This window comes from Podarcis vaucheri (assembly GCF_965113315.1).
Source record: "Podarcis vaucheri genome assembly, chromosome: 3".
NCBI classification, from domain to species: Eukaryota; Metazoa; Chordata; class Lepidosauria; order Squamata; family Lacertidae; genus Podarcis; species Podarcis vaucheri.
In genome coordinates this window covers 107,314,534-107,320,833 of record NC_138761.1, presented here as the reverse complement: position 1 = coordinate 107,320,833, position 6,300 = coordinate 107,314,534, and positions in this window count along the sequence as shown.

Here is a 6,300-nt window from a genome sequence, read left to right as displayed (position 1 = left end):
GCACTCTGACAGCCCAGAAAATAATAATAATAATAATAATAATAATAATAATAATAATAATAATAATAATAATATCTATTTTGGTCCTCTAGGACTTCATGTTCCACTTGGGGCAGGAGGGGAGGCGGGGAGAGCATGGATGTGGAGGTCAGGCCTTGGTGGCTTTCTTCTACCGTGAGGCTAGGCCAGTTCAGGCTGGAGAAACCCTCCCACTGAGCCACTCCTTGCCTACAGGCCGGCCACACATTCACCCCACTTGGCAGGCCGGCTGGAGGCAGAGGCAGAGGCAGGAGGCAGGCCAGAGGTGAGACTGAACCATCTTGCTGGTGCTTTGGAGATGCAGCTTCACTCGTCATACAGCCATGCAGGAACCTCTTGTGATCTGTCTGCGCCCAGCACTTGTACTCATGGCTCTCCTCCTGGGCTGTGAAACCTCCACTGCTAGGCTCCATTGGAGCAGCACTGATTCTGCCATGTGAGCGGTAGGCACGCATCCTTCTGTTTTCCCCACTGAACTGGTCCCAGGGCTAACTTGGTGATGGTCTGGGAGGTGTTGGGGGTCATGCTTCTCCTGCCTTGCCCTGGGTGCTGGCAACCCATGCTATGCCACTGTCAGGAAGGGACAGTCAGATGAGGTTACAGCTAGATATGGAGCCACTGATGTATAGCACTCAAGAGTCACCAGCTCAATATACTCAGCTACTTTTCATTATTTGTAGTGGGCAGCAATCTTTAGGATTCTTTTTTTTTTCCCCTGAGAGAGATGCATGTTAAAAGAAAAATGAAGCAAGCACCACTGCCAAGAATAATAGAATAAAGGAGACTGTATTATCGTTCTCCCAGTCTGACCAGTCAGCTATGAGCTCTTTGTAAAACCTACACCTCTGTAATTGTTAGGCTGCCAGAGACACATATGGAAACACCTTTTGGGTTAATGAATATTAATTATTGTAGCAAAGTTGGAGGTAAATACTATACACTAACCTTGGCCCAGAAGATGAAGACTCTCCATCATAGTCAGGAGCCCTGCCAGAGACACTCAGAGTGAAGCCACGAGGGACCACAGAGCTCAGCGTATTTGATGGCAGTGGCTAAGGAAAATGGAGATAAAATCTTGATGGAGTCCCACAGTCTTGCCAATCCACTAGGCATGTTAAGCCACCACCCAAAACTTTGGTCGTGGAAGACAATTTCTTTTTTAAGAACTTGGAGGTAGCTGTGTGTAACTGCCTTGGCGATGACAAGTGGTTCAGGTGAAATAATACCCTTCTTGCCCTTGTTCAAAAATCCAGACAGTCCCTTTTCCCTGTTGCCAGTTGAGTCTTCCTTCAAAAGGGAAATGAGGAGTCACACATCAGAATTCCTTTGCTAGAGAGCATCTTGTTGCATACCAAGATTTACCAGTGATTGCTGTTTCTTGTATATTTCAGTTCTGAAAACCAAAGTGCTTAACATTTTACCATATGAATAAGCACTTACTCATACTTAACTATCGACTGACTGGTCTTTAAATGTTTAGATACTACCCTTCATCGAAAGACCACAGGGCAGCTTTCAACACAGAACCTAATGAACAATGGATGTGAATATATAACATAAGAAGAATATATAAAATGCATTTTTAATGTTTTCTATGGACTGGGTCCCTGAGAAGAGACTTCTGCCCAGGTAATATTTTTTTTTGCTGCAGAATCCGCATGGATTCATAAAGTTCCATCCGTTATATATGTGTGTTTGTGTGTATTTATACACATATAAGATGTGTTATATAATGTCATTTTTATTGCCATCTGCCTTGAATCAGTCCCCTGTGGGGGAATGACAGCTACCACCACTAATTCAATTACTCGCAGCACCACCATGTTGGCTGAAACACGCCCTGTTGACTGAAATGTGTTTTTATTTTATTTCTTTTGCTCGGGATCTGTAAGGCTGTGGGCTTAAGTGAACAGAACTGTGATTGGGGCGAGCCTTCCCCGAATAATAATAAATAATAATAATGAAAGAATGCTCAGTGGGTATGTTTACATTATAAAGAAAATTTAAAATTAACACCTTGGAGAGAGCACCTCTGAACCCTGGACAAATGTTGCAATAGAGGTCCAAGGTAGAAAAAACAGGCAAAGGTTAATCCAAACACCAAACCAAATAAAGAAGAATTACAACTGCCTAATAGACTGTTTTCTTGTTTCAACATCTGGAAAGATGTGGGAGGCAAACTTCATTGTTTTTGTACACATTCCTGATGCCTAATTTCACCCACACCTGTATATTTTTAAACCTTTGTCTTGTTCCCATAAAGCCAACTCATTTGTGCTTAGGTACCAAGGTCCGGATGGCTACAGAATATTAAAAGCTGCAAACTTGCCCATTAACATGAAATGGCGCCCCATTCCAGAAATCCCAAGGAACTCTCATTACTGTTGCATCTCTTCAAGTAACCAGGAAGTGAAGCATGATGCTTCTGCGTTTGTAAGAACTCGATAGTTTAGTGTGGCAGTGCCTAGACTTTGAAACTCCCTGCTTATTGAGATCAAGCAGGCGCCTTCAATGTACTAATTTTGGCACCTGCTAGGAATATTCCGAGCACAATTCAAAGTGTTGGTGCTGACCTTTAAAGCCCTAAACGGCCTCGGTCCTGTATACCTGAAGGAGCATCTCCAACCCCATCGTTCAGCCCGGACACTGAGATCCAGCGCCGAGGGCCTTCTGGCGGTTCCCTCATTGCGAGAAGTAAGGTTACAGGGAACCAGGCAGAGGGCCTTCTCTGTAGTGGCGCCTGCCCTGTGGAACGCCCTCCCAGCAGATGTCAAGGCGTTAAACAACTACCGTATTTTACTTTTAAAAGACAACTGAAGGCAGCCCTCTTTAGGGAAGTTTTTAATGTCTGATGCTGTATTGTTTTTAATATTCAGTTGGAAGCCACCCAGAGTGGGCGGGGTATAAATAATAAATTATTATTATTATTATTATTATTATTATTATTATTATTATTATTATTATTATTATTATTATCATTCCTGTTTAGACAAGGTACCCAGGTGCTTAGAAAGTTGAGGTACCTTTAATCTGTTTTAGTAGTTTAACTTTTATATGTTTTAAAGTAGGCTTGTAATTTTCTCTGGTTTTTACTGTTTTATGTAAACTGTTTTGAGATTTCTCACAATCAAGCTGTATATAAATTTCATTAAGTAAGTAAGTAAAGGACATAACCGGTGGAGTATGAATCATAGCCATGGCTTATTTTGCATATGTGTAGAAATTCTCTCTTGTAGAGAACTTTTCCAGTATGAAGCCTGGGAACTAGAGGTGGTAGCAGAATTTTCAGCAGAATTTGGACCCTTTGACCTACTCGCAAAGAGGACACTGATTTGCATAAAATCTGCACATGATTTGTATCATATGCAAATTTGCATCCTCTTTTACAGGCAGAATGTAAACCATCCTGAGCGATGGGCTGCTTCTATAATGGCCTGCCATTGCCTCTAAAGCACTGAGACTCAGAGGGGAAGTCAAACTGAGGCCTCCAGAGATTGATGGACTCCCAACTCCCATCTTCCTCAGGCAGCAAAGCCAATGGTCATGGCTGAAGGGAGTTGTAGTCAAGCAACATCTAGAGTGTGTGTCATACTTTCCCTGCATACGTTCCTGAATTCAACCAAAGGTCCTTAACCACTTCCCATTACCATCTTGTATTTTCCTGATTCTTTATAGATATCTGGACCATAAAGAAGGCTAATCACCGAAGAATTGATGCTTTTGAATTATGGTGCTGGAGGAGACTCTTGAGAGTCCCATGGACTGCAAGAAGATCAAACCTATCCATTCTGAAGGATGCTCACTGGAAGGACAGATCCTGAAGCTGAGGCTCCAATACTTTGGCCACCTCATGAGAAGAGAAGACTCCCTGGAAAAGACCCTGATGTTGGGAAAGATGGAGGGCACAAGGAGAAGGGGACGACAGAGGATGAGATGGTTGGACAGTGTTCTCGAAGCTACCAGCATGAGTTTGACCAAATTGTGGGAGGCAGTGGAAGGCAGGAGTGCCTGGCGTGCTCTGGTCCATGGGGTCACAAAGAGTCGGACACGTCTAAACGACTAAACAACAACAACATTTTCCTGATTCCTAATCAGAAAAATCGTTTAAAACTGCCTTTATCATTTAAAACTGCCTTCTCTAGCTTCAGAAAACCAAAGTCTTATTAACCGATTCCTGTTGTGCTTGCTGAATGTTGCCTCCTCCTATCACAAGCGCATTGTGGCCTTCCTTTGTTTGTGAACCATCAAATACATCAGCCTCTTTCAAGTTGTCTCTCCACACCGAAAACCTTTTCTCTGCCAATCTCCTCAGAGTACGGTCTCCAGTTCTCACATTATTCAGCTGCCATTTTCTAATACATTAGATCACCCAGGCTATGCCAAAGCCCTCATTTCCGTGGTGATTGCTTCCTTTCGTATCGTAGAACGACTTTTCCCAGACTATGAAGTATGTTCTGAGTTTCAGGTCCAAATAAAGGCAAAATCCCACAGTGAGGCACACTGGAAAAACGGCCAAGTTTTATCTGGTTTTATGTCAAAATCATGTGAAAATGTGGCACGTAAATCTGCCAGGTTTTACACAATACTGGGCCCAGGTTCACTCAGAAAGGAGGAGATTCTAGTGAACCTTTAGATAAACCTGGTCTCAGCTTGTCAGACAAGGAGACAATCAGGTCTCACATGATGTCGACATACATTAAATACAGGCCACATTGTCCCATTCATATTAACTATTCCTTGTTTGCTTGAAGCACAACTTCCAAGCTCCCATTTTCCCCCTATAGTGTTTGGCTACACTATGGGCAACCTCTTCCTGATTTATTCTGTGGAGCCAAGACATGCTGGAATCTGTTCATCAAACAACTCTAAATCTTGCTAAAGCCAGTCTTGTTACATTTTCACTTTCTCATAGCCACCCCCCACCTCACTCTGGTTGCATAGAAAAATCTGACATTGGTTGAATCAAAAATTCTCAGAACGTGTCCTAAAAAATGATTCACAGAAAAATGCTTCTCCTGAACAGTTCAGATTGAATGCTCTCCTGGGTATCTTTTATTTGTCTGAAAAACACTCAGCACACCAGTCTAGGCATGCGCTAGTAGCCCCATGTCAGAGAAATCCATCATCTCAATTGTAAACTCCTGGAGGCAGGGGCCTCTCTTATATCAAGTATGTTTCAGAGAGTTTGTGCTCAGTCCCTCCCCAGCCACTGGGCCTGAGTGGCTGGACCACACCCCTGGCACTCAGAAGTGATGTGGCAAATTCCACAGGGTGACTTCTGCATCAACTGGGTAAGTATCCATTTCCAACTGGGTGAACTGGAGGCAAGCTTCTTGGGTGAAAAGAGCCTGTGACATACACCCCCCCAACATTTCTCCAGTGAAAATAGGGGTGTCCTACTATACCCTCCAACATTTCTCTGATAGAAATAGGGATGTCCTAAGGAAAAGTGGGATATTCCAGGATCAAATCAGAAATAGGAATGGCTTCTGTAAATCCAGGGCTGTCCCTGGAAAATGTGGGATGTAAAACTGCAGCCAAGTACAGTCATACCTCGGGTTACAGACGCTTCAGGTTGAGTTTTTTCAGGTTACGGACAGCCGAAACCTGGAAGTACTGGAACGGGTTACTTCTGGGTTTTGGAGGCACAATTCAGCACAGAAGGCTGAATTGCAACCTGCGAGTGCGCAGACGCACCACTGCGGGTTGTGAACGCTGCGGGTTGAGAATGTGCATCCCACACGGATCACATTTGCAACCCGAGTGTCCACTGTACAACATTCCTACAGTGGACATGTTAGGCGATGTTTTGTACCACTCAGGAGTAGACTTCCTGTTTCCTTCTGAGCTGGGACAGACTTCCACTACATGTGACTTGAAGAGGGCGTGGTCTGTAGTACTAGCATAGAGGAGCACATGACCTCCATGTTCTTATCAGTGTGTGTTCTCCATTTTGCATGTTGCTGTGTGTTTGGAGAAGTGACTGCTTAGTCGCAGTCGGCCCTCCAGATGTTTTGGGACTACAACTCCCATCATCCCTAGCTAACAGGACCAGTGGTCAGGGATGATGGGAGTTGTAGTCCCAAAACATCTGGAGGGCCGAGTTGGCCAATGCCGGCAATAGACATACAGTGGTACCTCGCAAGACGAATGCCGCGCAAGACGAAAAATGCGCAAGACGAAAGAGTTTTCCAGTTTTTGAGTCGTTTCGCAAGACGAATTTCCGTATGGGCTTGCTTCGCAAGACGAAACGTCTTGCGA